The sequence below is a fragment of the Anomaloglossus baeobatrachus genome, chromosome 3 (assembly GCF_048569485.1).
Source record: "Anomaloglossus baeobatrachus isolate aAnoBae1 chromosome 3, aAnoBae1.hap1, whole genome shotgun sequence".
Taxonomy (NCBI): Eukaryota; Metazoa; Chordata; class Amphibia; order Anura; family Aromobatidae; genus Anomaloglossus; species Anomaloglossus baeobatrachus.
The window spans coordinates 352,471,270-352,494,824 of NC_134355.1; the positions used below are offsets into that span (position 1 = coordinate 352,471,270).

The window sequence follows — 23,555 nt, forward strand, 5'->3', positions numbered from 1 at the left end:
ACAAGCTCCGTTATTATTTTTACCGCTCTCACCTATTATATATAGTCTCCTCTTACTACGTAAAACACTTTTTTTTACTACATAGCATCCCTCTTGTTTTGTATACTAGTTTTCCTTACTATATAGCATCCACTTTTGTTTTATATAGCATTTTATAGCATTTTCTCTTATTACATAGCATCTTTTCTTGTTATCTATAGTGCCAGCTCTCATTACATAGCATCTCTTCTAGTTATTTATAGCATCATCCCTTATTACATAACGTCCTGTCTTGTTAGTATAGCGCCATCCCTCATTACATAGCATCCTCTCTTGTTACATATAGCGCTATCCCTTATTACATAGTCTCTCATACGGCTATGTAGAGTGCTGTAAGTTAGAGACAAAACTCCTTTTGCTTACAATTGTGTATTAGAGTACGTGTGTTCATCTCATGAGCTATCACATGGCCTCACAAAAACAAAATGTGACATGTCACATTATACATCAGATACTGTGGATGCCCACACACTAAACTGCCAGGGGTCTTTAATACCCTAATAGCATCTATAGTACATTTAAACAAAACATAATTGAAAGCATTTTTTCAGTTTCTTATTTGTTACATAGAGATTTAATGGCATGCTATAAAACCGGTGGCTGCACAAACAGAAACATAATAGCTGAAACACAAATATGCCATGCTTTCACTTTCCTCTATTAGTCAATAATATTTTACATTTATTATTGTTCATAAATGGAAACTTTAGTTTTACTATGTATGCCTGGATAAAAGAACTCAGCGGTATGTCTAAGGTTTAAACCAAGTGATATACTGAACATTATGATAAAAATAGGTTTTTCGAACAATCATGTGCAAAGGAGACACTGTTTGAACACATGTACCTCCATTCGTCTTCCATATAGTGTTCTCCATATGAGCAGGAGCAGGTTATTTAAGGAAACAGGTTGAATTGACACAAAGTGTATCTATATATATAATTGCCTTATTCTGTCTGTCTGTCTGTCTGTCTTGCTCCAAAATTGTGTCCTTACGGTGACAAACAGCGGACTGGCCGCTCGCCTCGCCTCGGCTCCGCCCCCTGCACGGATTAGCCGTTCGCCTTGCCTCGGCTCCGCCCCCCCGCACGGATTGGCTGCTCGCCCAGGGCCCGCCCCCCACACAGATTGGCCTCTCGCCCCGGCCCCCTGCACGCATTAGCAACTCTGCTACGCCCCACCCCTCTCACGCATTGCACGCTCGCTTTGGCCCCGCCCCCCTGCACGCATTCCCCAAAACGACACGGAGCCCCGACTCCCAGGTGAGTGCTGTACCCCCGGGAGCCCACACCAGCGTACGCCGCCAACCCAGCCGACACATACCCTCGCATTGCTGGGGTTGACGGCGTACGCTGGTGTGGGCTCCCGAGCGAGCGGGGTACTCTGGTAACCATGTAATATTGTGTAGCATGGTTACCAGCGTACACCGGCTCCCAGGTGAGCGCATCAAGGTCCTGCAGCGGCGGAACACACACACACACGCACACACATAAGAACAGACACACATCAGATCACACTCACTCTCACACACACCTCACACACACATCAGATCGCATCCACACACTCAGATCATCCCGTGATATCGCTTGCTTCTCGGCGGCAATCCTGTGCGTGCAGTGACCTTCCAGGACCTGCCGGAGGATCACGTGGCCAGAAGCATGTGGTATCTCCGGATGTTGTGAGTGTGTGAGGGCGTATGTGCGATATCGTCAGTGTGTGTGTGTGTGTGTGCGTGTATGCGATCGGATGTGTGCGTGTATGCGATAGGATGTGTGCATGTATGTGATAGGATGTGTGCGTGTATGCGATAGGATGTGTGCGTGTCGGGGGATGGAGCACGATGGAGTGCGCAGCATGGGGGATGGAGCACGTTTGGGAGTGCGCAGCATGGGGGATGGAGCACGTTTGGGAGTGCGCAGCATGGGGGATGGAGCACAATGGGGAATGCGCAGCATGGGGGATGGAGCACAATGGGGAGTGCGCATCATGGGGAATGCAGCACAATGGGGAGTGCACAGCATGGGGAATGGAGCACAATGAGGAGTGTGCAGCATGGGGGATGGAGCACGATGGGGGGTGCGCAGCATGGGGGATGGAGCACGATGGGGGATGCGCAGCATGGGGGATGGAGCACAATGGGGAGTGCGCATCATGGGGAATGCAGCACAATGGGGAGTGCACAGCATGGGGAATGGAGCACAATGAGGAGTGTGCAGCATGGGGGATGGAGCACGATGGGGAGTGCGCAGCATGGGGGATGTAGCACGATGGGGAATGCGCAGCATGGGGGATGGAGCACGATGGGGAGTGTGCAGCATGGGGGATGGAGCACGTTTGGGAGTGCGCAGCATGGGGGATGGAGCACGTTTGGGAGTGCGCAGCATGGGGGATGGAGCACGATGGGGAATGCGCAGCATGGGGGATGGAGCACAATGGGGAGTGCGCATCATGGGGAATGGAGCACAATGGGGAGTGCGCAGCATGGGGATGGAGCACGTTTCGGAGTATGCAGCATGGGTGATGGAGCACGATGGGGAATGCGCAGCATGAGGGATGGAGCACGATGGGGAGTGCACAGCATGGGGGATGGAGCACGATGGGGGGTGCGCAGCATGGGGGATGGAGCACGATGGGGGGTGTGCAGCATGGGGGATGGAGCACGTTTGGGAGTGCGCAGCATGGGTGAGTGAGCACGATGGGGAATGCGTAGCATGAAGGATGGAGCACGATGGGGAGTGCGCAGCATGGGGGATGGAGCAAAATGGGGGGTGCGCAGCATGGGGGATGGAGCACGATGGGGGGTGCACACCTCCCCCCAAAACACACACACACCGCCACACACGCACTGCACAACACACCACACACACACTGGGAACCACAAACACCGCCCTACACAGACACCCACACACACAGACAACGCCGCACACACACAACACCCAACACACAAACACCGCGGCACACACAAATATACGCACATGCCGCACAACACACACATTGCACAAAACATACCTCCCACCAAAACACATGACAACACAAGGCCTACCCATTAAATTAAAGACACCACACTTGAATAAAGTAAATGGCATAAAATGGCCGTGACATTTATTAAGGGTTACATAATAAATAAATTAATTAATAAATAATTAAAACCAATATTTTATTAAAATTCTTCCATAACCATATACCATAAACAACCAGTCCGCCAGTAAAACTGGCGACTTTACCCAATACTTTCAAAAAGAAGTCCATAACCAACCAGTCCACCAGTAAAACTGGCGACTTTCCCACTAACAAATGTCACGACGAGAGCAGCTCATGAAGTAGTCTTTCTCCAGGGGGGGGGGGGTGGGTGTTCTTCTTGATCTTCAATTCTTCTGACAGCCAGCTGACGGAAGCAGCTACTTTTATAGTTAAAATTACCCGCACTTTCTCCCAGCTGATCCAATCAGCTGGCAGCAAAACGGGCGCGCAAAAACCAGACTAAACCTGTCAGAGCCAGAATACCTCAGAGCCACTGACTGAAAATTTGTTAACCCTTTCTGCACCTGAATAAAATGTTAACCAAATTCACAACCAAATAGTGAGGCCTGTGTTATCATGCGGTCGCTACGGCATACAAGATACCGTGCTCTGAACATGACAACACAAGGCCTACCCATTAAATTAAAGACACCACACTTGAATAAAGTAAATGGCATAAAATGGCCGTGACATTTATTAAGGGTTACATAATAAATAAATTAATTAATAAATAATTAAAACCAATATTTTATTAAAATTCTTCCATAACCATATACCATAAACAACCAGTCCGCCAGTAAAACTGGCGACTTTACCCAAACGCCAAGGACTAACAGTCCTTGGCCCACCCCCACTAACAAATATCACAGCCATTTCTCGATACAATTTTGGAGCCCTAAATTGAATATGTCCAATCCCACGTCTGACAGATGGACTAAATCATCCCTGTAAAGGCCACTCAGAAAACCCTCCAGATCAAGATGTCTGTAGGTTGACCTATTTATAACTGGTAAAAACCTTTCCATGGCACGGTTTATCCTTTTCCGAATCCGCTCCCTGAACCTCAGCCTGTCACAATGCCACTGCAAACGGGGGACGATTTCGGAAAAGACCAAACCCGCATCAGGAAACCATGACCTAATGATTGAAAGGTCTCTTCGCATGGCAGCAATCAGATCAAGAGTTTTCACTTTCCCAATATCATTCCCGCCCAAGTGCAAAATGATTAAATTTGGAGAAGGCCACAATGTTTTTAAACAGCTCATCTCCTTCATCAGTCCGTCCCAGCTCATACCTCTAACGCTGTACCACAAAATGTTAAAATGTTCAATATTAATGGCTAAATTCTCTCCATATGACCTTCCTGATGCTCTTCTCTTGGCCCAAAATATGTAAGAGTGTCCCACTATCCAAATGACAATGGGACCTACAAAAAAGAAAAAGAAATTTTATACTAACAACCTTGGACGGACATAAATTTTGTAACGCTTTGACTCCCATCTCCCAATCCCCATAATTTTACTAGCCGGTAACCCCCTTATGGCTGTTCCGTAGCTGCCCCTATACGAAAAGAATGGGCTACCAATACAAAACCTCAACGACTTATCAGTAACAAAAACATCTGAAAACATCAATCCTGACAACCGACTCCTACTAACAGAAACAAACTCACTAATCCTAAAAGCTCCAAAATATGCTAAAACGAATGCCACCCTAAACACCATTGACTCAAAGTCATTAACGCAAATATATGGCAACACATTCCACAATGAGAGCAATAACTTAAGCGAAATAGGTCTACGATTATCCGGCTTCCACGTCCTTTTCCTATAACCTTTCAAAGCCTGTTGAACTGGGAAAAAACTCTTCAATGATAACAGACCATGCAATCTCAAGAAAAAAGACACACCTGAAAAAATATTAGAAACTGACCCCACCGCTAAATTCTTTCTCATCAAAAATCCAGAAATTCAAGCGCTAAACTCACATTACTCTGAAAACAATCCACTTTATGAAAAACACAAAAATTCTGCCATTCTAACCATGCGGCCGAATACCTGGCCCATGTTGAATCAGCAATAGACCTCTTAATAGCCGAAACAACTAAGCCATCACTACATTCCATAAAGCTTCTGGGCACGGGCTCCCGAGAGAAATTGCCATCGGTTCCATACAAAAAAGTTCTTCCCGATCCTGCAGAGACAGAGCATTGTCCAACTTATTAACCCTGTCTGGTTCCTGCTATCTGATACCAACAGCATCCTTTGATTTGACCACAACTTACCCCAGACCTCAACCAACCGCAAAACTGGAAATAAGGACATTACCGTACTATTGCCCGTCACAACACTAACCTTCCAATAATTGCGCCAAAACTCAAATAATAATTCACCTTGACAAAAAACACCAACACCGTACTCACCCTGACCAAAAAACAACTACAAAACGTAGGAAAGTTCAAAACTCCCGCCGAAAAAGTACCGCCACATAAACAAATCTTCCTTAAGCTGATGTGCCAAACTAATATAAGAACCCGAAGATGATAACCCCTGAGTATCAGCCTTCTGTCTGACTAGGAAGCGCCTTAACCAACCCAGCATGTTTTGTAACCTCACTAGAGTCGCCGCCTTTAAAAATGGACTCTTTACTGTTGTGTTGCTGCTGGTTACTCTGATTCTGTTTCTTAAAGCATTTGATGACGGCATGATTGCCCCCGCAGAAGGAGCACTCATGCCGAAATCTGCAGTTAGATGCAAACTTACAATTTGATTCATTGTAAGCGAAACAAAATCCTTTACTAACAGTAGAATTATTAATACTCTGTCTACCAAACTGGCTTCTCTGAGGAAGCATCAGATTCAGCCAAAGACCGATGTCTTTTTGACCCCACAGCATACTGCGATGGATGGCTAACTTCTGACGAAAACTCTCATCATAAGTCAGCCATGCCTGACCGCCGAAGCTGCGATAAGCTTCCAGTATGCTGTCAAGGTGCTGAAATAACCCCGAACAAACAGAAGGGTTCCTTTCCCCTAAAACAGAGGAAAAGATGCAAAATGCCTGCAGCCAGTTATGAAAAGATCCAAGGGGACCTTTCTTCCTATCATCCAACTCCGTCTTATCCTCTTTATTAACATTTTCTCTGTTAGACGGAAGCAGAGAAAATAAATCAATAAATTCCCCCTTATAAATCTTTTCTTTAACTGGCTGCGGCAGATGAAAACCCAGGGGAGACAAGTCACATGTCAATGCCTCCTTAAATAAATAACCAGGCAATGACATGGACTCCTGACTACCAATAGGGGCTGCACTACCCCCCCTAGGCGTCCCTCCCCCTGCTAACAATTCTCCTAACACCTTCCTAACTACAGACTCCATACTAACAGACAGAGGGTCCACACACGAGACAGACAGGGGAACATTGAACATCTCACCCCTCCTTCCGCTCTGCGATCCTCGGCCCTCCTCAGGAATTCCAGCTTCTGCAGCTGAGCCACGCTGACGATCCTGTTCTCTGGCTCCAGCTGGCAGATCATCTTCTTCAGACGGGGAGTCAGACCAGGGGGCCCCCGTCGCTCTTCCGGCCTCCGGCACGCTCACACTTGCTGGTGCAGCCCTGCTCCTGCTAGGATTTTCAAATCCCTGGGTCAGCGCCGCGCTTTTACGACGGCGCTGACTAGATGATCCACTCTTCCTCTTCCTGGACACATGACCGGGTGCAGGAGGATGACGTGCTGAAGTCCCGGCAGACAAGATGGGCGTTGATAACTCCGCTCCGGCATTCCCCTCTTCTCTGGACGATGACACCGGAGGGAGGAAGCTGCTGCGTCTCTGGGACCTCCTCCTTGCTGGGATTTCCTCAGTCAGCGCTGCCATCTCCTCAGGAGCGGTGAGTTGAATCACCGCAGCGTCGCAGTCCATCTCTTCCTCCGCTTCTGCTGGCCGCCTGGGCACCGCCAGGCATTGTTTAAGCCAGGCTTCTCCGCCGACCTCGCTCGCCCTCTTCATGAACTCCTGTAGCAGGCTCTCCATCAGCTGTTCTTCTTGATCTTCAATTCTTCTGACAGCCAGCTGACGGAAGCAGCTACTTTTATAGTTAAAATTACCCGCACTTTCTCCCAGCTGATCCAATCAGCTGGCAGCAAAACGGGCGCGCAAAAACCAGACTAAACCTGTCAGAGCCAGAATACCTCAGAGCCACTGACTGAAAATTTGTTAACCCTTTCTGCACCTGAATAAAATGTTAACCAAATTCACAACCAAATAGTGAGGCCTGTGTTATCATGCGGTCGCTACGGCATACAAGATACCGTGCTCTGAACACACACACACCCCACACCCACACAAACCGCGCAACACACACACAACGCTACAGACACACAGCGCTCCGCAAACAACGCAACACACACAACGCAACACACAAACAACACCGCTCTCACCCCCCGCCACACCCAGACAACACCCAGGACATGTACAGCGCCCTACACAAACACTTGGTAACTACACACAACAACATCTATATATATATATATATATATATATATAACAAAAATCATACATTAACTACACAATACGTAAATTCTAGAATACCCGATGCGTAGAATCGGGCCCCCTTCTAGTATATATATATATATATATATATATATATATATATATATATTTATTTATATAAAATGTGTGTGTATATATATATATATATATATATACACAGTATATAGCTTTCAGAATCACACATTTAAATATTATTGGACAATGGGCAAACTGCTGTCTACCAATTGTTTTCCTAAACTACATTTTTATTTTTTTTTAAATCTCAACATGACATTTTAGGAAAGCGAGATAGAACTGTAAGACATTTATAAATTTCACAACTTTTTAGATAGTCAAAGTTATGGCTCATACTGTATGTAGAGATGAGCGAGTACTTTGTAATATTTGTGTATTTTTTCTGAATAGCGAGTACAATGCAAGTCAATGAGAAATGCAAGTATGCAAAGAGGTCTGGGGGCCTGAGGAAAAGGCTGAAATCGATGGGGAAGGAATGAAACTGAATGGGGGAGCCTAGAAAACTCTCTCTTTCTCTCTCTCTCTCTCTTTCTCTCTCTCTCGCTTTGCTCCACTCCCCGGCAGCGCCCCTGGTAAGTATGAAGCGCGGCCAGCCAATCACAGTAATGCAACAACATAGATGGCTGCGGCAGTACTTTGATTGGTTAAAAAGCCCAGCATGTTTAGTAACTGCAAATCAGGCACCAAAACTGCTGGGCGGGACATCCGAATATAACGAGGCAAATACACAAAAACTTGCAATATAACGAGTAACCCGAATACCATACTATTCATGCCATTAGCGAATAGTAACAATTACACTTGCTCATCACTCCTCATATGTGAATTATCCATATTTGATAACCAGTATATAAAAATGTGAGAGCTTTTTTTTATTTTACTACTAGAATAAAATAAAGAAATGTACAAGCTATGGTCTAATATACAGTTAGAAATCCTCCAAAGAGTAATAAGTCATACAATGTGGCTTCAGGAGCTATTTCTGAGATCAAAAAGAGGGATATTAGAAAAGCAAAGTGGAGCAAAGACTCTAAAATAGGGACCCTTGGGAGATACAACATATAGTCATGTAGTAAGACCAAACACCAAAACCAACAACAGTCATAGGCCTTGTTCACAATATCAAATTATTTTATGTAAAGGGTGACTCTGCATATGAGGAAAACTCTCCGGTGATAGATGTACTGTAAATAGCTTCTCAAGATCAATGAAGGTATAAACTATCAAAGATTTGATATTTTATGACCTGTTTTATAACCATCCAAATCTATGTTGGGAAAAAGCTTTTATTGTGACATTATTGGATATCATAAAATTTAAGTGAAGTGTTGTATATGATGTAAAATGGTTCAAAAGAAAAATAAAATGCTTAAGTGCCATTACCTTCACTTTGGGTCCTTACTTCTGAGTCATCTGTTTAGAAGCCCAACTGGATAATAAAGCATTCAGGTTGTTTGGTCTCTTAAGCTTCCAGAATCATGGGACATTTTTCTTGATATGTTGAAGTCGAGACTCATTTCAGCCTGTAATATTTCTTGATCTAAAAGAGAAAAAATAGAGAAACCATTTTTGCCTATACAATAAAATAGATATAACAAGTATTATGATGTAGTGACACTAGTGGTTCTGCTTAGTGATGGAAGCAGTGAATATGCATGAAGGTAAATGAGTGACCCTGGAAGTAGAGTGAGCGGCTCGGAAGCAGTTATAGTTGTGATTGACTCTCGGTAAGTAGAGAGTGCTCTAATCTCCCTATCCCTTCTACCACCATTTTTAGAAGTCAGATTCTGGTCCCCATAGTCTTGTATGGGGATTGGCGTTCGGTCAGTTATCCAGGATCAATTCCAGGCTCGGGACCATTCTTTCTTTTTTCTTTTTTTGTCTGCGAGTTCGCTCATCACTAGTTTTACTACTTGCAGGAAACAAGAACCGCTCATTGTAATAGTTCAAAACAACCTAGGACTCAGCATAACAAATAAGCCCCAAACTGATGTACAGACGATTATACAAGAATTCATGCACCTGCCTCTCTGTACATCTCTTCAGGGTAGTGTTTAGTTTGCATACAGAGCATACTGACTTATGTACATCCAAATAAAATATAATACTTTAATATTATTATATAGAGCACGACATTTCCTTACAAATACATATACAAGGCAAGCTGGTATATGCTAAGCTTCTGGGTTGTGGTGTATTTCACTTGATTTATAATTGCTTAGCACCAGTTGTACACATCGGGTCCTAAATAATGGAATTTATTGTTAGGCTCTGCTTCCAGTATGAGCATGTGAAAGATTACATTGAATAGCTAGGTTTCTTTTCTTGGTCTGTTTTAAAGGAGACAATTAACAATAGAAAAATAACACAGGAGATGGCATTGTTATGAAGGGTGCTCAGGTCTTTTACCTTTCTTGGGATGACCTTGATATTACATATCTTGTCTGCTATATAAGGGGAACACAAGCCAGATTGGTTTCCAATATAAAGATTTATTATTATACGTATGATGATGATCCATTTATAATGATTTGATACTGTGATCTACTACCTTTTAATCTCCAGCTATTGCAAAACTACAACAATCAACATTCACAGAAAGCCTGCTGAAAGCTACAGCTTGATGATGACTAAGCTGGGTGTTCTGCGCGGCTGATGAGGATCCAAAGGAAGATTCAAGGAATGGTAGGGATCCAGTATATTGTCAAAGCATTTCAAAGTCTTTTATTTGTGTTGTTTCCTAAAGAAGAAGTTGGATGACTTCGAAATGCGTTGATAAACTGTTTTTGTACCATTCATGTTTTCTTGAATCTTCTTTTGGATCCTAGTGTGACGCCCTGGCAAAACCAGGTAGTCACAGAAGTAGTCCACCCTCCTTGATCCCACTTGAAACCCACACCCAGGTACAACGCACAGCCATTAAAGCCTAGCCACCCCCTCATGACAATAGGAACACACCAGTGGGCGGGATCAGGCAGATGAGAACGCCCACCTAGGGGTCCTGAGGTGTCAGGGGCGGGAACACGACAGTTGAAGTTGAAGTAGAAGAGGAAGTTGAAGTCTGACAGTTGACAGTGGAGGAGTGTGGAAGTGCAGTGGGGTCAGGGGTTGGGGCCCCTGGACTACCAGGATAGGTGGCAGACAGCAAACAGGACCACAGGCGACAGAGATCCGGTTGCAGGAGACCTTAAGTGGACCGGGGCAGGGTTGTAGCCCGCCGGTGCCGACAGCTGGAATCCAGACTGGAGGTTGTGCACAGTCGGGGTACCTAGACCGTAGGACGAGGATGGTTGCAAGCTCCCTTGTTAATTGACCAGCCGGGGACAAGGTTTCAGGCCTTGTTCCACAGAAGCCCAGAGAGCGAAATGGAAGCCCAACGCAGGGGATAGGGTGTCCGTCAGAACCCACAGAAATCCCAAGGATCAGATTTTGCGGGCCACAGCTCCCAAACATACACAGTACCGGGAGTGGACTTCCCCGTTCCATGCGGAGTTGTCCCACAGAAGACACAGACACTAAGTGCAGGAGGAAGGGATACATGTTTGCTACACCTGGGTGTGAGACCCGAATACACCCGCCAAAAGTGACCGGTCACTGGCAACTTGGTTTACCACTGGACTTGTGTGCAATTCTTTGAACAGTGAGTACATCATTGACCCCCGGTCCAACCCGGCACACCACCTCCAGCAGCCATCACTCCCATGTACCAGACCCTGGGACTACGCCTCCCCTACCTGTGGAGGGGATCCCATCTTGCTGCCCCGCTCCATCAGTCCCGGGCGCCCCATCACCAGGCAGCAGCGGTGTCACCATTCCTCACCGCAACCCACGGGTGGAATCACCGACACATCAATCCCCTGTAAATATCCCCGTCTGACGGTTGTGAGGATGGCTGGCCGTGCGAGCCCGGGTCCGGTCACGACTCGAACTGCAGCAGCGAACCCGGATCCGAGCGGCCCCAGAAGCGGCAGCGGCCCCCACCCGCAACACTAGCAGCACAGAATATCCATGTTTTCTTCTTTAGCACTTTGTCTGATCTCTAACCCATGGGGCTGCAGAACCTGATAATTTCTGGGTTTTTTTATATGCTGTGTATCACACAACTGAACCAGGTGAGCAATACCTTTTACAACCGTCACTAGTTATCGGATATTCATATAACTCTATTGCGCTGTTTCTCCCTTGTTGTTTCTCCATAACCTACTACATGGGCACACCTGCAACTATTTGGGTCCCTGGAAGTTTAAAGGAAATCTGTTACCAGATGTTACCTCATCTGTGGGGGGAAAGACACTCCGATTTTAATGATGTATCACTTACTGGGCTGCTTACTACAGTGTTGATTAAAAACTGCTTTCTCTGCTGCAAATCTATCAGTTTTCTGAATGCTGAGATATGGATAATCCCACTCACATCACTGATTGGCAGCTCTCTATTTACACTGTGCATAGGCAGAAAGCGGCCAATCAGAGGTGGGAGCGGGGTTGGACTACCTAGCAGCATGTTTACTAGCCCTCTAGTGTTAGTTTCCTGTTGATAAAATATTTTATAAAAGGTACAATAAGCACAGCAGTAAGTGACACATCACTGAAGTCTGGCCTCTGTTTCCTCATTATTCTCCTCTCTGAATAGGGTGCAAAATCTCAGTGACCGTTTCCCTTTAAACTAATTCCCTGCTTACAGATATTGTGTTACTTAATTAATCTATATACAAGTAGAAAGGGGAAAAAAAGTATTTAGTCAGCCACCAATTGTGCAAGTTCTGCCACTTAAAATGATGAGTGAGGCCTGTAATTTACATCATAGGTAGACCACAACTATGTGAGACAAAATGAGAAAACAAATCCAGAACATCACCTTCTCTGATTTGGCAAGATTTTTTGTGCAAATTATGGTGGAAAATAAGTATTTAGTCATTTAACAACATGCAAGATTTCTGGCTCTCACAGGCCTGTAACTTTTTCTTTAAGAGGCTTCTCAGGCCTCCATTCATTACCTGTAGTAATGGCACCTGTTTGAACTTGTTATCAGTATGACACCTGTCCACAACCTCTAACAGTCACACTCCAAACTCCACTATGGTGAAGAACAAAGAGCTGTCAAAGGAAACTAGAAACAAAATTGTAGCCCTGCACCAGGCTGGGAAGACTTAATCTGCAATAGGCAAGCAGCTTGGTGTGATGAAATCAACTGTGGGAGCAATAATAAGAAAATGGAAGACATACAAGACCACTGATAATCTCCCTTGATCTGGGGCTCCACACAAGATCCCACCCTGTGGTGTCAAAATGTTCACAAGAACGGTGAGCAAAAATCCCACAACCATATGGGGGGGCCTAGTGAATGAACTGCATAGAGCTGGGACCAAAGGCTACCATCAGTACCACACTACCGTGCCAGGGACTCAGATCCTGCAGTGCCAGACATGTTCCTCTACTTAAGCCAGTACATGTCCAGGCTAGTGATGAGCGAGCATGCTTGTAACTACTCGGTACTCGCACGAGTATCACTGTACTCGGGCTGCTCGGCGGGTACCGAGTAATTTTGCAATACTCGTGCTTTACTCGTGGTCTTCATCCCTGCATGTTGGCGCTCTTTTGAGAGCCAGCCCTCATGCAGGGATTGGCTGGCAGACCACTGCAATGCCACAGCCCTGTTAGTTGTGGAATTGCAGTGATTGGCCGGCCTGCACAGCGTGACCGAGCCTTTATACCGGCCGGCGCGCTGTGCTCTGTACACAGCCATCTCATATTCCCTGCTTTCCACGCCCACAGGCGCCTATGATTGGTTGCAGTGAGACACGCCCCCACGCTGAGTGACAGGTGTCACACTGCACCCAATCACAGCAGCCGGTGGGCGTGTCTATACTGTGCAGTAAAATAAATAAATAAATAATTAAAAAAACGGCGTGCGGTTCCCCCCAATTTTAATACCAGCCAGATAAAGCCATACGGCTGAAGGCTGGTATTCTCAGGATGGGGAGCCCCACGTTATGGGGAGCCCCCCACCCTAACAATATCAGTCAGCAGCTGGCCAGAATTGCCGCATACATTATATGCGACAATTCTGGGGCTGTACCCGGCTCTTCCCGATTTACCCTGGTGCGTTGGCAAATCGGGGTAATAAGGAGTTATTGGCAGCCCATAGCTGCCAATAAGTCCTAGATTAATCATGTCATGCGTCTATGAGACACCCTCCATGATTAATCTGTAAGTTACAGTAAATAAACACACACACCAGAAAAAATCCTTTATTAGAAATAAAAACACACACATATACCCTGGTTCACCACTTTAATCAGCCCGAAAAAGCCCTCCTTGTCCGGCGTAATCCAGGATGATCCAGCGTCGCATCCAGCGCTGCTGCATGGAGGTGACCGGAGCTGCAGCAGACACCGCCGCTCCGGTCACCTCCACACTGCAAATGAACACAGCCGCGCGATCAGCTGCTGTCACTGAGGTTACCCGCGGCCACCGCTGCATCCACCGGTGGCCGCGGGTAACCTCAGTGACAGCAGCTGATCGCGCGGCTGTGTTCATTTGCTGTGTGGAGGTGACCGGAGCGGCTGTGTGTGCTACGGCTCCGGTCACCTCCATGCAGCAGCGCTGGATGCGACGCTGGATCATCCTGGATTACGCCGGACAAGGAGGGCTTTTTCGGGCTGATTAAAGTGGTGAACCAGGGTATATGTGTGTGTTTTTATTTCTAATAAAGGATTTTTTCTGGTGTGTGTGTTTATTTACTGTAACTTACAGATTAATCATGGAGGGTGTCTCATAGACGCCTGACATGATTAATCTAGGATTTAGTGGCAGCTATGGGCTGCCATTAACTCCTTATTACCCCGATTTGCCAAAGCACCAGGGCAAATCGGGAAGAGCCGGGTACAGACCCAGAACTGTCGCATATAATGTATGCGGCAATTCTGGGCGGCTGCTGACTGATATTGTTAGGCTGGGGGGCTCCCCATAACGTGGAGCTCCCCATCCTGAGAATACCAGCCTTCAGCCGTATGGCTTTATCTGGCTGGCATTAAAATGGGGGGGACCGCACGCCGTTTTTTTTTAATTATTTATTAATTTATTTTACTGCACAGTATAGACACGCCCACCGGCTGCTGTGATTGGGTGCAGTGTGACACCTGTCACTCAGCGTGGGGGCGTGTCTCACTGCAACCAATCATAGGCACCGGTGGGCGGGGAAAGCAGGGAATAGGAGATTGTTTAATGAGCGGCCGGCTTTTTCAAAATAGTAAAAGCCGCCGGTCACCTCCACGCAGCTAATGAAGGGAATAGCGCGATCAGCTGCTGTCAGTCAGGTAACTCCCGGCCACCGCTGGATCCAGCGGTGCCGCGATTAACCTCAGTGACAGCAGCTGATCACTATACTCACATCAGTTGCTGCATGGAGCTGACTGGAGCGGCGGTGAGTAGCGCGATCAGCTGAGCTGTCACTGAGGTTACCCGCGGCCACCGCTGCATCCACCGCTGGATCCAGGTAACCTCAGTGACAGCTCAGCTGATCGCTATACTCATCTCATTAGCTGCGTGGAGGTGACCGGAGCGGCGGTGTCTTCTGCAGCTCCTGTCACTTCCATGCAGCAGAGCTGGACGCGACGCTGGAGGACTGTGGAGTACGCCGGACATGGAGGGTTTGTCGGGGTTAATAAATTGGTAATGAGGGACTTTGTTAGTGTTTTTTATTTCTAATAAAGGATTTTTCGGGTGTGTGTGTTTTTTAACTGTAATTTACAGATTAATCATGGAAGGAATCTCGGGGAGACGCCTGACATGATTAATCTAGGATTTAGTGGCAGCTATGGGCTGCCATTAACTCCTTATTACCCCGATTTGCCAACGCACCAGGGTAAATCGGGAAGAGCCGGGTACAGCCCCAGAACTGTCGCATCTAATGTATGCGGCAATTCTGGGCGGCTGCTGACTGATATTGTTAGGGTGGGGGGCTCCCCATAACGTGGAGCTCCCCATCCTGAGAATACCAGCCTTCAGCTGTATGGCTTTATCTGGCTGGTATTAAAATTGGGGGGACCGCATGCCGTTTTTTTTAATTATTTAATTATTTATTTCACTGCACAGTATACACACACCGGCTGCTGTGATTGGTTGCAGTGAGACAGCTGTCACTCAGTGTGGGAGCGTGTCTCACTGCAACCAATCATAGGCGCCGAAAAGCAGGACAGCAGGGAATAGGAGATTGATTAATGAGCGGCCGGCTTTTTCAAAAGAGGAAAAGCCACCGGAGTTTGAACAGCTGTGCAGCGCCGCGGCAGTGATCGGGGAACGGTAAGTAAGAGAGAGGGGGGGGAACTGACCGACAGACTGTGAGAGGGGGACAGACAAGACAGAGAGAGACAGACCGACGGACTGAGGGAGATAGAATAAAAAAAAAAAAATGACCGACATCGCTAGTAAAAAGCACAAAACGTGCGTTTTGGACATCGGAGTGCCACACAAGGTTTTCATGTAAAATCTTTCATGTATTAATCTCAAAAAGTAACATACACCAGCTCTATCTCACTATTGGGTATGTGCCCTTAACATTTCCGCCATGAAAATTCATTTTGGTGTCATTTTGGAAGGTTTTCTGGTGAGTCCGTAAAAATGACGTAAAACTCGGACAAAATTGTTCACATCTGTGACTTTTGAGTGATAAATGCTTCAAGGGGTCTTCCCCATGCTGATGCCATGTCATTTGAGCACTCTTCTGAGACTTTTGTGACATTTTTAGGGTTTCTCCATGCTGCCGGTGGTCATTTCACAAAAATACTCGGGTCTCCCATAGGATAACATTGGGCTCGGTGCTCGGGCCGAGTACACGAGTATCTTGGGAGGCTCGGCCCGAGCTTCGAGCACCCGAGCTTTTTAGTACTCGCTCATCACTAGTCCAGGCCCGTCTGAGTTTGCTAGAGAGCATTTGGATTTTCCAGAAGAGTATTGAGAGACTATCATATGGTCTGATGAAACCAAAGTAGAACTATTTGGTAGAAACACAACTCGTCATGTTTGGAGGAGACAAAATGCTGAGTTGCATCCAAAGAACACCATACCTACTGTGAAGCATGTGGGTGGTAACATCATGCTTTGGGGCTGTTTCTCTGCAAAGGGACCAGGCAAACTGATCTGTGTACATGAAAGAATGAATGGGGCCATGTATTGTGAGATTTTGAGTGCAAACCTCCTTCTATCAGCAAGGGCATTGAAGATGAAACATGGCTGAGTCTTTCAGCATGATAATGATCCCAAGCACACCGCCAGGGCAATGAAGGAGTGGCTTCGTAAGAAGTGACGCACCGGGGGTTACTCGTCACCGGGCGCTGTCGGTTTGGCTTGTCACAGTGGCCTGGCTGGGTTCCGTGACCCCGGCGGTGTCAATAAAGATGGGGATGGGGATGATGGAAGTAGTTATTCCTGACACCATCTGTGGTATGAGGCCAGTTATCATCTGCCACTGTGGGAAGTCTCTCTGCTGGGGTAGATGGTGACGCAGCTCGGGTGTTGCAGCTCTCCAGAGATAGGGAGACAGCGAGGATGGTGGTGGTAGTAGTCGCCTATGGTGCAGGGGCACGATGATGGCAGCGCCGGCAATGATTTGACGACACAGAGGCTGCAGTTCAAGTTCTTTACTCACTGAAGTCACACCGCCTTTGGAGTGCCATGTCCCGCTGTGATGGGCTTCAGCCGATCCCGGATAGTTCAGAGGTCAAGGCCGGTGTTTCCCTCCGTGTGTCCTTTCCAGTGGTCTTCCCTCCACCCCAGCTCCTGGGCCATGGAATGGATCACGGATGCTTGCTGCACTCCCCGCGAACGGGATCCCCCTTCTTCCTAAGAACCCAGTTCGAGCCTCCAGCTCCTGACCACGGGCCCTGTCTTTCCTTGTTACTACTGGCTGTTGTCTCCTCCTGAGTGCGTCCTGACGCTTGCTGTATTCGGAGCTAACTGAACGCTATGTGAGATGGCTCCTAACTTCCCCTGCAGGTGCCCCGCCTCCCGGGTTACTGAACTATTGGGCAAGAGGTCCCATACCTGATGATGGCTACCCCTGGCACCTACCCTGGCCCAGTCCCAGTGACAGAGCTCCCGTGTTATGTGTTGGATGTGCTGTGGTGGTTGTTTACAGTTGATGACCTTCTCCGTATCCGAGATGAATACTGCACCTCGTGTGAGGTGCAGTACCCTGTGGCGCCTGAAGCCGCAGGGGCGCCACAGAAGCATATGAAGGTCTTGTAGTTGCCTAGCCAGTCTCCAGATCTCAACCCCATAGAACATTTTTGGAGGGAGTTTAAAGTCCGTATTGCCCAGCGAGAGGCCCAAAACATCACTGCTCTAGAGGAGATCTGCATGGAGGAATGGGCCACCATACCACCAAAAGTGTGTGCCAACCTTATGAAGACTTAAAGAAAATGTTTGACCTCTGTCATTGCCAACAGAGGATTTATAACAAAATATTGAGATGAACTTCCGTTACTGAACAAATACTTATTTTTCACCATAATTTGCAAAAAAAATCTTGCCAAATCAGACAAGGTGATTTTCTGGATTTGTTTTCTCATTTTGTCTCTCATAGTTGTGGTCTACCTATTATGTCAATTACAGACCTCTCTCATATTTTTAAATGGGAGAACTTGCACAATTGGTGGCTGACTAAATACTTTTTTCCCCCACTGTATATTGCACAGAAGAGAAACCCTTGTGTTACTCAAGTATGACAGAACTTTGTCTACACTGTGTGCCGAATTATTAGGCAAGTTGTATTTTAGAGGATTTTTTTTTTATTTTTTATCAACAACTATGTTCTCAATCAACCCAAAAGACTCATAAATATCAAAGCTTAATATTTTTGGAAGTTGGAGTGTTTTTTTTTTAGTTTTGGCTATCTTAGGAGGATATCTGTTTGTGCAGGTAACTATTACTGTGCTGAATTATTAGGCAACTTAATAAAAAACAAATATATTCCCATCTCACTTGTTTATTTTCACCAGGTAAACCAATATAGCTGCACAAAATTTAGAAATAAACATTTCTGACATGCAAAAACAAAACCCAAAAAATTAGTGAACAATATAGCCACCTTTCTTTATGATTACACCCAACAACCTACTATTCATATATTCTATCAGTTGCTTGATCTCTTTACGATCAACATTGCGTGCAGCAGCCACCACAGCCTCCCAGACACTGTTCCGAGAGGTGTACTGTTTTCCTTCCCTGTAGATCTCACATTTTATGAGGGACCACAGGTTCTCTATGGGGTTCAGATCTTGTGAACAAGGGGGCCATGCCATTATTTTTTCATCTTTTAGACCTTTACTGGCCAGCCATGCTGTGGAGTAGTTGGATTCATGTGATGGAGCATTGTCCTGCATGAAAATCATGTTTTTCTTGAACAATACCGACTTCTTCCTGTACCACTGCTTGAAGAAGTTGTCTTCCAGAAACTGGCAGTAACTCTGGGAGTTGAGCTTCACTCCATCCTCAACCCGAAAAGGTCCCACAAGTTCATCTTTGATGATTCCAGCCCATGCCAGTATCCTACCTCCACCTTGCTGGCGTCTGAGTCGGAGTGGAGCTCTCTGGCCCATCCATCTGGCCCATCAAGAGTCACTCTCATTTCATCAGTCTATAAAACCTTTGAAAAATCAGTCTTAAGATTTTTCTTAGCCCAGTCTTGACATTTTATCTCATGTTTCTTGTTCAAAGGTGGTCATTTTTCAGCCTTCCTTACCTTGGCCATGTCCCTGAGTATGGCACATCTTGTGCTTTTTGATACTCTAGTAACGTTGCAGCTCTGAAATATGGCCAAACTTGTGGCAAATGGCATCTTCGCAGCTTCACGCTTGATTTTCCTCAATTCATGGTCAGTTATTTTGCGCCTTTTTTGCCCAACATGCTTCTTGCGACCCTGTTGACTATATGCCATGAAACGTTTGATTGTTTGGTGTTAACGCTTCAAAAGTTTGGCAATTTCAAGACTGGTGCATCCCTGTGCAAGACATCTCACAATTTTGGACTTATCAGAGCCAATCAAATCTGTCTTCTGACTCATTACAGAGATGCACATCACCTGATTTATTTAATTGGTAGTTGGCTCTCAAGCCTATACAACATGTATAAAAAGTATCATGTGATCAAAATACTCATTTGCCTAATAAGTCTGCACACAGTGTATGCTGGATAGGATTGAAGCAAACCCTTAAGCCTGCTTTACATGTTAAGTTTTTCGCATACGATATCATATGCGATCGTAATCGCCCCCATCGTATGTGCGGCACGTTCAATTTGTTGAACGTGTCACACAAACGATTAACCCCCGTCACACGTATTTACCTTCCATACGACCTCGATGTGGGCGGCGAACGTCCACTTCCTGGAGTGGGAGGGACGTTCGGCGTCACATCGACGTCACGCGGCAGCCGGCCAATAGAAGCGGAGGGGCGGAGATGAGCGGGACGTAAACATCCCACCCACCTCCTTCCTTCCGCATTGCTGGCCGGGAGCTGCAGGACGCAGGTAGGATCTGTTCATCGTTCCCGGGGTGTCACACACTGCGATGTGTGCTACCCCGGGTACGATGAACAATCTGACGTTCAATTCATGAGAAATGAACGATGTGCGTGCGATGAACGTTTTAACGTTCAATCACAATCGCACGTACCTGTCACACACTATAATGTACTTACAATGCCGGATGTGCATCACTTACGACGTGACCCCGCCGACACATCGTAAGATATATTGTAGCGTGTAAAGCGACCTTTAGGCTTGGTTCACACACTGCTTTGTTTCTGATTATTTTATGAAGGGAAAACCTACTCTTTTGGCAATAAAAATGCTGTTTACAGAAGCAAGTTTTGCTGCCTTTTTTGCTGATTTTTTTGCTGCTTATTTTGAGCATGTGTCATTATCTACAGAGCATGTTTAATAAATTACGGTAAGTTACATTCACCGAAATAGCAGCAAAAACATGATAGCGTTTTTGAAGCATTTTTGCACTTTCTCATTGCTTTCCACGGTGAAAAAAATGCTGTAAAAATGCAGAAAGAATTGACATGCCGCAGTTTTCAAAAAAGCAGCAGTTTTCCACTTCAGTAAAAAAAAAAAAGCAATTGTGTGTATCATATTTCTGGGTTCTCCAAGCTTTTGTTGGTACTGTAAAAAAACAGCTTTTAATTTGCATAAAACAATCTTAAAAATGCAGCAAAAACGTAATGTGTTAACATAGCCTGGCTGTGGAAGTTTTCTGCTGGATGTAATCAAGAATCCCATTCATTGACAGAAGGCAGATGTTTTACAAATGGTGGGAAATTAAAATGCAAATACAGTTTAACTTTTCATTATATAACAATTAATTTTTATTAGCATTAAAGGGTATTCCCATCTCCAAGATCCTATCGTAATATGTAGTAGGTGTAATAATAATAATACCTCCAATTAGAAATGTAGCATAGTTCTGATAAGCTATGTTGCTTACCTCATGTGCAGGGCATTGCAGGACCTTAGGTATACCTGGTTACGACCATGCATATAAACATAGTTAGTTGCTCATGGTCATAACCATAGATATCTAATGTCCGGCTAAGCCCTGAACATGAGGTAAGAGACATGGCTATATCAGGAGACCTATACTACATTTCTAATTGGAGGTATTTGCTAATCTTCTTATTATTACATTTACTACATATTGGGATTGGAGATGGGAATACCCCTTTAAGGTTGAAAAGTCTTAGGCTATGTGCGCACTTTGCAGTTCAATTCTGCAGCGAAAAAGTCACTGCGTGTGCGTCTCAGAATGCAGCTGAAAAAGCTGCGTTCTGAGATGCATTTTGCAGAACGCAAAGTGCGAACATTCCTGGAGAGAATTCATGCATTCTGGATGCTTTCTCTGCCATAGACAGAGTGGGAAAAGCATCCAGAACGCACATTTTTCACAGAACGCACCCACTCGGCTCTGCAGCATCCCCATACACTTGCAGCAGGGCCGAGTGGGACCGCACTGTCACTGTCATGGCTGGCTGCGGGACAGTGCCGCGCGATCAGAATGAACTCGGATGAACTTCCCCCGACTTCATTGTGATCGTGCGGCTGTGTGCGTGTGCCACGGCTTCATTTGCGGTCACACGTGAAGGACTCACCTGTGATCGCAAATCCCCTGAGTGACTGCAGTGAGCCGCGCAATCAACTGTGCTTTCACTCAGGTTACTCGCGGCCACAGCTGCAGTCCTCCACCAGAGAGCGGTGGCCGCTAGTAACCTCAGTGACAGCTCAAGCTGATCGTGTGACTCACTTCAGTTGTTGCATGGAGCTCACAGGAGCGGCGTTGTTCTAGTGCCGCTCCTGTCAGCTTCCGATGTAGCAGAGCTGGTAGCCTCGTGGGACCTTGCGTGGATTACGTCGGACATGGAGGTGTTTTTGAGTGATTAATAAAGTGGTGAAAGAGGGTGTTTTTTTGTCTTGCATTCCAAATAAAGAATTTTTTGGATGTGTGTGTTTATTTACTTTAACTTACAGGTTCATCATGGAAGGTATCTCGGGGAGACGCCTGCCATGATTAACCTAGGACTTAGTGGCAGCTATGGGTTGCTGCCATTAACTCATTATTACCCCGTTTGCCACTGCACAAGGGCAAGTCGGGATGAGTCGGTAAAGTCCAGAAACTTTCGCATCTAATGGATGCAGGAATTCCGGGCGGCTGCTGGCTGATATTGTTAGGCTGGGGAGCTCCCCATAACGTGGAGCTCCCCATCCTGAAAATACCAGCCTCCAGCCGTATGGCTTTACCTGGGCTGGTATGCAAATGGGGGTACCGCACATTGTTTTTTTTTCATTTATTTATTTATTTTTTTAACTGCTCGATATAGACACGCCCATCGGTGGCTGTGATTGGTTGCAGTGACACAGCTGTCACTCAGCGTGGGGGCATGTCTGACTGCAACCAATCATAGGCACCGGTGGACGAGGAAAGCAGGGAATACATGATGGATTAATGAGCGGCCGGCTTTTTCAAAAGAGAAGAAGCCGCCACAGTATGAACGCCGTGCAGCGCCGCGCCGGTGATCGTGGATCGGTGAGTATGAGAGAGGGGGGAGGGAGAGACTGACATGGACAGAGAGAGAGATAGAGACATAGAGAGAGAGAGACCGACAGACAGACCGACCGACAGAGAGAGAAAGACAAAAGACCTGCCTTTGTTATGTTAAAAAAAAACATGTGGATCGCAATAATAATGCAATGCAAGCGCACTGCTTCACATTTTGCCAGCGATTTTCTATAAATCATTGATTTCAATGGGTGTAGAATGCAGCCAAAATGGCAAAAACAATAGACATGCTGCTTCTTTGAACGCATGGTTTTTGCCACAAACTATGCAAATTAAACTCTGCATTTGGAAACGCAAAGTGCAGACAAGAAATCCACATTTTCCATAGACTTTGCTGAAAAATCAAAACGCATGCATTTTGGCATGAAAACGCTGCAGTTCAAAACGGACCTAAAAAGCAGCTGAAAAGCAGGTGGAAACGGAAAGTGCGCACATAGCCTTAAAGTGACTCTTCAGCATTTTATTTGTTGCAACCTTCATAAATTCAACCTCACATACTAATTCTTGTAAAAAAATATTTATTATATTAATTGGGGCTGATACTGAGCTCTTAGTGCCTTATTGCCTACTGTCGGATAAGCTCCTTCTAAAAGTGGTTACAGGCAGTCTGAATTGAGTTATTTAAAGGACTGGTCAACTACTAGGACAACCCCTTCTGATTCCACTTGTTTCCCACAGTTAAAATTAAAGACCCTGTACTCATCTCCCATTCTGGCGCCATTCCAGCAATGTCAGTAATCGTGGTTTGGGGCTCAAGTGACAAGACACGAGCCCCACATCCAACCACCGCCGGCTTCTGTCGCCCCACCTTCGGA

The 23,555-nt window shown here is 46.0% G+C and overlaps 1 protein-coding gene across 3 annotated transcripts in view; it reads right to left on the minus strand.

Annotated features, from left to right (window-relative positions):
* The window catches only part of FUT9 (fucosyltransferase 9), a 380,693-nt gene that overhangs the window by 149,631 nt on the left and 207,507 nt on the right, over positions 1-23,555 (minus strand). For all 3 annotated transcript variants that reach the window (XM_075340116.1, XM_075340110.1, XM_075340111.1), the window contains exon 2: positions 9,010-9,166. The gene's annotated coding sequence lies outside the window, so the exon portion shown is untranslated. The remainder of the gene's footprint in view (positions 1-9,009; positions 9,167-23,555) is intronic.